At 37.0% G+C, this 12,392-nt stretch overlaps 1 protein-coding gene and 1 long non-coding RNA gene across 5 annotated transcripts in view; one reads left to right on the forward strand and one right to left on the reverse strand.

The window, feature by feature from the left end:
• Positions 1-12,392, reverse strand: part of LOC139967123 (echinoidin-like) — a 39,714-nt gene that overhangs the window by 19,505 nt on the left and 7,817 nt on the right. For 3 of the 4 annotated variants that reach the window (XR_011792901.1, XR_011792905.1, XR_011792903.1), the window contains exon 3: positions 9,853-12,219. The exons of the other annotated variant lie outside the window; for it this stretch is intronic. The gene's annotated coding sequence lies outside the window, so the exon portion shown is untranslated. Of the gene's footprint in view, positions 1-9,852; positions 12,220-12,392 lie in introns of those variants that run through there. 4 annotated transcript variants of the gene reach the window in all.
• On the forward strand, positions 660-12,126 carry LOC139967153 (uncharacterized). The gene is made up of 2 exons (XR_011792908.1): positions 660-7,958; positions 8,602-12,126. It is a non-coding gene; the product is annotated as an uncharacterized lncRNA (long non-coding RNA).

The raw sequence follows: 12,392 nt of genomic DNA on the forward strand, positions 1-12,392 counted from the left end.
CGCAGGTCAGTCTACTGTACGTGGCAATACACGCCTCCAACAAAAACAATAGGATGGTCTTGTACTCAATGTGATGCATCAACACACCATGTATGGGAAGTATCCACGATTCCCATCGTTAGATATCATGCAAAAGGATTTTCAGTTTGACTTCAGTTTGATGTCGCAGAATCATAAATAAGCCGATGAGCCTACGGAAATGTCTCAAACAATTAAAAATCAAACATCTGCAAAACTACCTACGAAGATAGCTCGGCTTCTGTTACAGTAACTGTAGGGCTCCTCTAGTACTACACTCTAAAAACTGGTTGGGCAAAACTGGTTGGGCAAACAAAGCATTGCCCAATATGAGTAAATATTAACCAACAACTGAGTAAAAGAAATTACACAACTGATATGGGTAAACTTTGTTGGCCAAAAGTTAAGATGTAGTTTATTGTTACTTTCTGTTGGGCAAACAAGCTTGATTTGCCCAATGTTGTGCAAAAACCAGCATTTTTGCGCCATTACTATACTGGTACTCTGCGCGATGTGCATGCATCATGAGTAGATCGTATATAGTGAACGTGTTATAACTTACACAATGGCTGACGAATTTGTTAGCGCAGTACTCAAGAGGTGGGAAATGCCAGAGTTATGTGCTACATTTGAAGGTGAGCGTAAAGAAAAACAATCCTCTGCTTGGTGTGCATCGAACACTGCGATCTCTACATATCAGTGGTATCGAATGATCGTTAGTTCTCTCGGTGCTACATGTAGGCTATACCAGGCATACGTAAAGGCTACTAATACTAATTGTATTTCCAGCATAGTTGTATTACGTTAGGCTAGCTTGTAGTGAAGCGATTGACAGGCGCCACAGGCGCGCCCGCAAGTGTGTAACCAGGTCTAAGTAACTCACATTGTATTAACGTTGCGAACGCCTGTGTAATGCAGAGCCTTGTCAACTTACGGAAAGCTATGCGTATGCACCAGGTCTCTCTAACCTATATCTTGGCTAGACAAGGTTTCATTGTAGCACATTTTCGTTGTAAATAATAAATTGTACTCCCTTTTTTCTTTTAAGTTTTATACGGCAAATGACCACATGAACCCTTATTAGCTTAACGTTAGACCTAGCCTGTCATAACTTAGGCCTAATGTTAGACTTACACGTACGTTGTTAATGCTAGTAGTAGTACGTACATACAGTAGTATAATAATGGACCCTTCGAAGTTCGAACACTTTAGCACTAAAATGCTCCAGAATTGTATCTGTTCACACTTCTTTTAAAATGATACTATCGATGGCAGAAGAAACATTCTCGTTAGAAAAAAAGTCGCTTCATAGGTTTCGTCAAATTGATCCTATTGTATTTGTGCCATGGTGAAATTATGCATTCGTTAGGGGTGTCCGAACTTCGAGGGTTTTTCAAACTTCAAAGTAGCCTAAGTTAGGCCTGGCATTTAATGAGTTCTAGGCTATAATAATATTAGTATAGCATAGAACATCAGCGCTAGTAATGTTATAGGCCTATAATGCTGTTTGCATATTTTTCTCTTTCCTACAGGTAGAACAGGACTTCGAATTATTACAAAAACCAACTGCCAACAAATTATACAACAGAGTGGGATATTTGACAATGGACATTTTGTGCTATACAGGCGATCATCCCAAACTGGCCGAACTTTTTGCATTTTGAGAAGACGTTGGATGCACTGACTGATGGAAAGCCAAATTTATTATATAGTCATGGCCTGTGAATTCATAGCTAGCTTCATTCGGAGCTTATGCCATGACAATATAGTTTCTCTTTCCAGTATGTCTGTAAAGATGGGTCAATATTTGGATTAACCTTCAAAATATGTTTTTGGTGGTTTGTTACTTTTTAAAAATCTATCAAAATCAACTGATCTGAAAGGACCAAAGCAGCTGGTTAATGTCAAATGGTGGCTTCTGAACCTTTCTGCAAACTTTCTCCAAACATTGCACTCAGTATGATTAATTGGCTACTATTTTATTTGTAGTCGCGTTCGGGTTTGTGTGTGGTTGAAGTGAGACCCAGCCCTGTTATAATATTAACTCAATGACAGTCACTTGGACATGTATCAGTGTTGTTTGTAGGTTCCACAAAGGGTTTGAATAATTCCTGTTGATTTCTCAACAAGTGAAATGTTTTTTTGTCAGCAGGAGAAATGACTGAAAACCTCATTATTAGCCTTGTTTACTCATTAATGCTCAATTGAATATAATATTTGGATTAATTCTACTGTCGATAAGCACAAACTTGAAAATGGCCAATGAGATGGATTCCTTATGTGTATACTTTTCCAATGCTGAGGAAAAGAAATTAACTTGTTGTGTTGTGTACTCTTCTCAAGATGTTTTATGAGCAGGAAGATTAAACATGTTAAAACGTCTAGAAGTTGATTTTTCCAAAAATCTTTGGACAATTGTATTCAGATTTTAGTACGACTGTGTCAATGAAAGGTTAGCACATACTATGGGCTTTTTCATTTTTTTCCTTCAAAATCTTATAAAATTTGGCTTGAAATTAGTGTGTACTCTCTTAAAATGTTAGACTGAAGAATTCAGTCTTCTGTGAGACTGAATTTTTTTTCAGTGTTATACACTGAGCTTAGACTGAGAAACACCTACTTAGACTATATTATCAGTTACACCGTTCAGTCGCTGTTTTGGACTGACTGTATTAACCAATCAGCTAATCACATGTGGCATGGCATCTTACCATTTTCAGTCTCTGTATTCCACTGAAAAATGTATCCAATCAGAGAATAGAAATGCGCCTACGTCATCAGAAAACTTGCAAATACGCCGCACAAAAATAAGTGACAACGAGCGCTACAATTTGTGTACATATATACTACATACTATATTCTTCGCTTAGCCAAGTACTCGCTGTACTGTACGTACGCACGCCGTACACACAGCTAGGCATGAACGAGACAGACGACCGTATGTCTAATCTAGAGTAAAGGTTATAAATTAGCAATGGCTGAGTCTTTAAGAACTTTTCTTACAAATAAAGGTTTCCACGAAGAAGTGATAACAGTGTTCGAGGCTCAGGGTATGTATGTATGTTTTTTGTTGTTTTCCAATTAATACAGAATAAAAGCTTGTCAGTTCGTAACGTTAGTTATTCTAGGCTTGTGCGCGAGGTAGGCCTAGCTAGGCTGTACTATAGCAAATAGGGCTTAGGCTATTGTTATAATTGGTGGGGCCTATTTACACGATCGTCGGGCGAATACGCACGCTGATCCTGCATATGTACCCGATCGTCGGATTCGTCGGGCAAATCAGCCCGCCTGTCCTGCATGTGTACCCGATCGTCGGGCGAATAAGCACGCTTGTCCTGCAATATGTACTCGATCGTCCCAAAATGAATCTAGCCTAGGCCTAGGCTAGGTTAACCTCATAACAAATACTTGAACATAATAATGCTCAAGAAATTGCAAAACACAGTACTATTATGCATAGATTGTAAGCACCCTTAATTATTTGACAAATGTAGTTACAGCCATTACAGCATGAAGCTATCACGGTACCAGATCGTCGGGAAAATTAGCCCGCCTGTCCTGCATATGTACCCAATCGTCGGGCGAATAAGCACGCTTGTCAGGACTGCATTATGTACTCGATCGTCCCAAATGAATCTAGGCTAGGTTAACCTCATAACAAATTCTTGAACATAATAATGCTCAAGAAATTGCAAAAACACAGTACTATTATGCATAGATTGTAAGCACTCTTTAATTATTTGAAAAAAAATGTAGTTACTGCTACACTACAGCCATTACAGCATGAAGCTATCACGGTACCAGATCGTCGGGCAAATTAGCCCGCCTGTCCTGCATATGTACTCAATCGTCGGGCGAATAAGCACGCTTATCAGGACTGCAATATGTACTCGATCGTCCCAAATGAATCTAGGCTAGGTTAACCTCATTACAAATACTTGAACATAATAATGCTCAAGAAATTGCGAAACACAGTACTATTATGCATAGACTGTAAGCACCCTTAATTATTTGAAAAAATGTAGTGACTGCTACAGCCATTACAGCATGAAGCTATCACGATTCTGTTAAACCATTACCATTGTATTTAAATCACGTGGAAACTGGAAAAGAATTGGTATGCTTTTGTTATTTTATTAAACATATAGTGGGCCATCAGTCTTTATTATAAGATTTTACAGTAAAATTACCATTCAATCACTAATCTTATGAAATCAGTGTCTTTTACAAGCAGATAGACATATTAGTGAAATCAGTAGGCTAAAATGTAAATCATATTCCTTGTTCACTGGTTTTCTATGCTGATGTAATGGAATCAGGAGATGTCATGAACAATTTATCCTTAAAAAGAGAAATTTCTGAAAACAACTAACAACAAACCTTGCTTGGTAACCATGTACCTGCCAAAATCAACATGATAACCCATAAAAGTTAGGTTGAATTTGACTCCACCTTCACATAACACATCTCACCCGCCATGGATGACATATTGCTGCCTATCGTGAATTGATATATCTCCTTCGTACAATGCCAGTCATGTTCTTGTTTCTCCATTCTCTCCTAAATATTATTCTAGTCTAGTCCACATCGAACTCTACCTCTCAACATATCTTTTTTTAAGAATGTTTTCATTCATACCATATTGCTTGTCCTTTATCACATTTACTTTTATCTTCACCAAACAGGAGGGCACAGATATTGAGAGCGCAGCACAGGGCAGACAAGGACAATATTGGCAGCCTTTCATCCTATCTCTCGGACCAGAATTGAACCCCAAACAATTCTTCATTGTGGCAGATAAACTGGCCATTCCACCAGGGACAGAGGCGTAGAACATACATTTAACATAGACTATGCTCCCCTCTACAACACTAGTTTTGTGAGTTCCATGCTTCCATGGTGTATGGAATTTTGCAACCAACAGAAGTGAAGTCTCTAGTCCGTATCCTTGCCACTTCAATAAGGGCAGTCAGCATGGAATAATTTCAAGGAGTGAATGTTACATTTTATTGCTCTGTAGTCCGGAACCCTGTCTGTCAGCGTGGAGTAACTTTAAAAGGGTGTGAAGACTCGCGCAAAAAGAACGTCTAATGCCGGTAATCTGACCTAGTTTCGAATGAAGTGTGACAGAAGTGTTAGACACTGCCATCGATCCCAGAAAATACAAACACAGCTTGCTACCGTTGGTAATTAGACACTAGTGTACAGTCAGTACATACAGCTGCGGTCAATACCCACATCACAGTGTATAAACGATACAGCGATGAACATCTCAGGTCCAGCTAAAGATATCAAGGTATCACGTTTCATTACTGTCTGTCTTTGTTAGCGACACGAACAAACATCACTTGCAAGCAACAGAAAGTTAACTTTTTCAGATGGCTGCATGCTGTTTGGGACAAGTCTTCAATGCCTTTAAGGAGTAACTAACAGATACCCTAAAATGTTAAATTGATTACCCTGAGTTTACCAACAGTTTTATATTAATAGGGCTCCAGAAATAAATATTTCATTGATTTTTGGTTGTCAAAAATGTTTTTTAATGATACTGATCTAATTATGAATGTAATTAAACAAACACCTAGTTGCCAACAAAACTTTGTTGTATGATTTTTCGAGCATGTTATTTTAATGTTTACTTTAATGTTCCCACATTTCACTGCACTCACTATGTTGAAGGTTTATTTAATTAAGCAATTAATTAAGCTAATATTATTTATTATGCACAATATTCCATAACTTGTGCCATGAAAAGCAAGTAACCTGATTATTATAAATTCAGTAACTGTAGAAAATTCCATTTGAGAATATCCTTTCCTCATTATTTTTTAGTCGAATTTGAGTGACATTTTTTTTCAGCTTGAGCCCGACATTAAATGATTCACGTCAGATAGTTTATAAAACTTCAAAATTTGATTGAAATCCCAATCAAAATCACAATACATGATTACTATCAGAAAGTTAAGAAATAATTGAGGGTGGTATAATAGTCACATGTGCTGGTTTTGCATACAAATTTGCTTTATATGAATGCCATATCATGAAATTGTGAATGCAGTATATAATAATTCATGTTTATCTAATAGCCACTATGAAGTTAGTGCCATTCTGTTAACTGCTTGTAATATGTTGTTTTGTGTGTGCTGGATAATGACTTTCAGCAATCGCCAATCTATATCATTGAAACACAAAGTATTAAATGTTGACGGCACTGATATATAGTTTAACCATTCCTAATATTTTATAAATAACCTGCTGAAAATTTGTCATATGTTTTCCCCATTTTGAAATCATTCTAAGAAATTGTTGCTACTATACATTAATGATTCACAACTGGAAAAAAGGCAATGTACCAGATCAATTGTACTATCGTCGTGTTTCCATCCTATCCCTTTTGTAAAGGCAGGATCGTATAGTTACTATATCCTTTACAGTGGAAAATTTAAAGTTCAGTGAGATCGGGAGATGGGATCAGCTGGATATATAACGACTCAATTTACAGCTGTGTTGTCAATGAATTCCAGGGTATTACCACCTGGTGGTAATATACAAAGAATTTAAAGTGCTTTCTGTTGCAGTGGTGTTGCCAGACATATGAATCTTGGTTGGTGATATGTCTATTTGTGAATTCCCTCTCGGGGGAGGGGTTCCCCAGGCCACCCATTGGTGACACCACTGATCTGTTCTCAGCTCACCTAATCCTTTTTTCCAAAAAAAAAAATTAAAGAACATTTTAGATGGCCCAATTCCAGCAGAAATTTGACAGATTAATATTGAACTGAAAATATGTCACTGTTATGTAAAGTATCTTTTTAATTTGAACGTTTGTTGGAAAGATAACATGTTGTGTTGAACATCCCTCAGAATATTGTAGTTTTGATTTCTGTTTTTTTTATTTTAATATGATAACGAAAATTATATAAGAATATATTAGTGGGTTAGTGGAAATAAAATTACTGTTCGGTGGATATTGACAATTATATTTCTTGATGGAATACCATTTTTAATGTACTTTGTGTGTGACTGTCACAACGATTTTCTGGTCTTTATAGCCTCACATGATTGGATGTGAAGGCGAAGTCACTCAATGAAGTAGCACCTTTCAGTAAATTCCCCTGCATTAACAGATCATTGAATGTTGTCTTTGATGGCCTTAAATGCATCTATATTGAAGAATTCCAGCACTAAGCTAACACGGAGGATCAATAGAAAAGATTGTTCAATCCAGGATTTGCAGTTTATAAGATTGACAGTATAGCTGTGATGTGTAATAATTCAGTCTAAAGGACCGACTGTTCAGTCTGATATCAGTCTAATAGACTGAGCGTATTCAATCTAATTAAGACTGGTGCTGCAATAAATCAGTCTAAACTGCTGACTGTTCAGTCTAAAGTGGTTTGATTTTCAGTCTATTAGACTGCAGAGTATTCAGTCTAATTAAGACTGACCTTCAGTCTTTACATTTCAGACTGAAATTCAGTCTAAGTAGTCTGATCCCTTATCCCATCCATCATTAGACTGAAATTTCAGTCGATTAGACTGAAATTTCAGTCTCTCATTTTAAGAGAGTAGGGTAGGTAATTAAGTCTTCTAATACAAATGTGTAGGTCCCCTATGAGTACACATGCCACATTAACTTTCATGTTGCTGTTATTAATGTGTATGAGCATAAAGTTGTGGAGCACATTTAGGGCGGTGTAGATCCCTTGAATTTTATCCTCAGTCCTTGAAGTTTTATATGGTCAGACTATAGTGTGCCTTATTAATGTTTTTGTCGTTTATACCTGCAATCATTCTCATTTCTTGCCTTAATCTCTTTTACAGATGAAAAGAAGAACTAAGCTTTCTTTCTGTTGCCATTGCTTTTTCGAGGACGGGCAAAGAAAAGCGGATCTACTACGGTGACTAGTTGCCTTCAAGCATTCATAGACGATCAGCCAGTAAGCAAAATCATTAATTATATATATTTTTTTGGTATTCTTTTGGTGGTACACCTTTTAGTTCATACCAGCTCAGCTGAAAGTTTGTTTAACCTCATAAACTTGGTGTGTTGTTGTTTATAGTGAGCAGAAGAATGCTACTTATTGTGCTAGTGGTCAAAGGTCATTTGAGGTTAACAAGGGCCAAACACTTAAAACCTTGTAAATATGCTAACTTAAAGAGTGAAAGTTAGATGAATCTCATGTGTGATGCATATAGGTTTGCCAACATGAGTACATGAATCCCATTGATTATAGTAGAGGTCAGAGGTCATTAGAAGCCACCAGGGCAATTTTTTTAAATTACACTAGTGATGAAATGGGGGAAGGTTCAATAAATTTCATCGTCGGTATGTAAACCCTGGTCATAATAATGAAGTGATCCGGTACAAGGGAAAGGTCATTTGACATTAATGGGGTGGGCGTTACACTTTGAAAACCTTGTCAAGATAATTATGTTGACTTTCCTGACCTGTTTTTTTCTTTTAATTATACTGGTCCACAGTATCATAGCATTGTGCAGAAGTCTTAAAACTCTGTCTATCCACCTGTTTTTGTTACATTTTATTTGCAACTCGAGGAGTTTATTTTCTTTAATTTGCAGTCGGTGACAAGTGTTAGAGGACTACTGCAAGACAATATCGAAGGATGAGCGACCACAGCTATTCATTCTGTGCTTAGGAGAGAGCAAAGGTTCCCCTCAGCATTTTTTTGTGATAATTTGAGAGACATCCAATAATGCAGTCCTCACTCCTAACGGCAGTAGACTATTTGTTTTAAAGTCATTATGTGTTGGACATTAACTTCCAAACTCAATGTAAGGGGGTTTGGGAGTTTTTCCATGCTCAGGTATATGAACTTGGTTTTATCAAAAGTCGTTCACTCAGTGCCTTTGGAGCTTTCGTAGCAAACAGAAGTGTTTAAGGGTCAAAGTGTCTTGCAACAAACTTTTCAAATGGTTTCTCGGTATTAACCTGACATGTTTACATTTCAAGGTTGCTTTAGTTTCATTTATATTTACATATTAAAGGGAAATAGTAACTGTTTGCCTTGGCAAACTGTACCAACAAAAAATCTGTATTTTTTTTGGGGGGGGGGGGGTGGGGGTAGATTTGTTATTGTATACAGTTGTGAAAGGTTGAGGCAGGGTTGGTATATCAAACAAACATTTAATTTTGTGTGTTTAACAGATCAGGTGCCAGCAGTGTCCCTATGATCACTTATAATTGTGATCTTGAAGCTGCTTTTATTTCTAGTATGTAGAATCAATGTGGGATGTGTAACCATTTGGCTTTTGTTTGAAAAGATGTTTAAATTTTACAGTTCATCAATCATCTAAGCACAATCGGAATGTTAGCAGAAAAAGCCTTGGCTCCTTGTTAAAGCAATTGCAGATACAATGGTGTATCAATATTTTTCGGTTTGTGTGTCCTTGTTTAAAACATAAAATGGTTAGCTTCAATTGACTATATGTTGGAAATTATCAGTGATATTATATTCACTTATTAAGACCAGAGTTGCTTGAAAGAGACCAACATTAAGCTGTACATGATTGTGTGTTGCACCTGTACCTTGTGTAGTTGATGTCAACATACAGGAGGTCTTCTGTGGTCAACACATTTCAAGAACTGAATATAGTAAACAATGGCAAAATATGGATAGCTAATATTTTCAGCTTTAATATTGTTGATATGTGTTTATCCCCATTGTGAGTTTATGAAATTATTGCTTTGGATGGAAGTCACAGATCATTTAACTACGTAAATAGAAGTCAAGCACTGAATGCTGTGAGAATTCATACTGGAGGAACAATCTGAAGACGGCTAAGACCAGAAAAAATAAAAGTATGAAAAACATGTATTACTTGTTTGTTCTTTATCATTCTCTGTTTAAGCTTTATAACCTATTAAATAAACCCAGTTGTATGAAAAATGTTACAATCCAATGTTGGTATTGTATTAGTTAACCAACCACTATTATTTTAACTAGCTGTTGGGCAAGAATCATTGGGTAAAGAAAAATCCATTGGTAAAAGGTTTTACACAACCATTGGGCAAATCGCTGACCAACATTGTTGGGTAAAGGCGTTGGGCAAAGGTGTTGGGCAAAGGTGTTGGGTATTTATTTAACCGTTTGCTGGGCAAAATCATTAACCAACTTAGTTGGGCACTTTTTTGCCCAACATCAACCAGGAGGCATACGGACCCAACGGTTGTGTAAATAATTGCCCAGGTTGGGCAATAATTTGCCCAACAATTTTAAGAGTGTAGGCATATACTATCCAGTGGCTATAGGTGTCCGTGAGTCCTAAGCCTATACGGTACCTCATTGCTACTTTGAGCCGCTCGATTAGCGCGACTTCGTGCATTTCCCAATTATTTATCTTGTCTTATAGCTGCAGATTGGGATGCGAAAAATATTGCTATCACTCCATTACACTGCGTACATCAAAGCGATCTTTTACGCAATGAAAAAATCTAAGGTTGAAAGAGCATCTATATCATTCACTCTCAACTGAAAATCTTTGCAAAAAGTCATGGCAGCGGTAACAGAAAACTTGTCTCCAAACTCCTTTAATTGTTGTTTATTTGGCGAATTATGACTGATGGCATGTAGGAAATGCCTTAAGAAATAATGTAGGAGATGTTTGGCCACCTTAAGTGTATTGGCATTAATTCTGACATGAAGCATTTTATCCTTCACGTTTTTGTGTTAACGAACCCAATTTTACCTTACTCAGATGGGGATGACCAATGTTTATTGTTAGTCTATACCGGGGCGGTTAGTACTATAACTGTACTGTGCATAACCAAGCCCTGGTGATGTTTAATAACTTTTTATAATTGGTTGAGAATTTAACATATGAACCCAACATATTTATGAATGCTTTTGAAACACATAACGTACTTCGTAAGCTTAAACGGTTCCCTGTAATGAATTGTTAGTTTAGAATTTAATGATGATTTCCCTGTATGTTTATAAATGCCCCGTCAAGTTTGTGATCAATCTCCGCACATGAAAACTTCCCGTACATAATGCACGGACAGCTAGCGAACCATTTTACACAGTTAATTCGCATTGAGATTGGTTATTGATAACAATCTAACTAGGCTACAGTTCAGTTTCGTAAGTTTCCTCAACGTAACTACATCCAAGCCTGAAGTTTTTATTTGGCACTAAATCTCGACAATTGCGAAAAACGACGGGGAAAACAGATATTTAATACAGGTTTCTGATTCACAACGGTATAGTTCATTCCAATGAACGTTGGATGTACAAACATCACACCTTTGTAATGGAATAACGTATGCAGTTCGCGACACGGTTAAGTAAATGGCGATTGGTTCGACTTTCTCTGGTACTATCTACGGATGCCCATTAGCTCATTTCCAATTGCCAACAACTTCCATTATTATGAGGTGTAACGCACATGTTATGTAATAGGCTGGTCGGTTGGAGATACGGTAGATTATGAAACACGGTTTTCCAAAATTTGACCTCTTGTGACTCCAAATTACCTTTGACCGCCACAAAAACCAATTGGCGTCTTCTACTAAATGTTCTACTTCACAAGAAATATGAGATTGGTCCAAGCCCTCCTTCTTGAGATATCGTGTTTACAGGGTTTTCACAATTGTACCCCTAGTGATCCGAAACGAATTTGACCGCCACTCTAAACAATCGGCTGCTTCTAATCAATGTGTTAACTCTTCACACTATATATGAGATTGGTACAAGCTTTTCTTCTTGAGATATCATGTTTACAGGGTGTCACTATTTGACCCATTGTGACCCCAAATGACATATGACCTCCACCAAAACCAATTGGCTCTTAAAATGTGGTTCTCCTACACACGAAATATGAGATTGTCCAAGCTTCAAGCAAGGCGTCACATGCAAACACACAAAATAAACATGCTCTTGCAATAAAACAAATAATTGTGATACTTTTCAATAAATTCATTTTACCATCTTGGATAAATTTCCAGACTTATTTCTTCTTACTATTGTTCGTCGGGTTTGTTGATAATCATCAGGAACTGTATCTTCATATCATTAGATACAGATAAAGGATCCGTTTCATCTTAAAGTTTGTAGTTGTTTCTGCAAATATTGATTATTCTCTCCTCGTCAGCTGCCCTTAATATTCGATTCAGTGTGGTGTATGCTCTGGATATTTGTTTCTTTGATGTTAGTTTCGCGGTTGACTTCATTCTGGCATCTGTTGGAAATAACATTGATAAAGTTACAAACGTTGATCCAGTTCTCTATAGTTTTAACAGCACATTTAGAATGCTCAAACAAACTGTTCTACAGCAAACTAATCCTTCTTTTTCTGTTCTTTTCTTTTCTTCTTTCCTTTTCAGAGTATCCTGTAATGTCTAGTAATATTAA

Source organism: Apostichopus japonicus, chromosome 1 (assembly GCF_037975245.1).
Source record: "Apostichopus japonicus isolate 1M-3 chromosome 1, ASM3797524v1, whole genome shotgun sequence".
NCBI classification, from domain to species: domain Eukaryota; kingdom Metazoa; phylum Echinodermata; class Holothuroidea; order Aspidochirotida; family Stichopodidae; genus Apostichopus; species Apostichopus japonicus.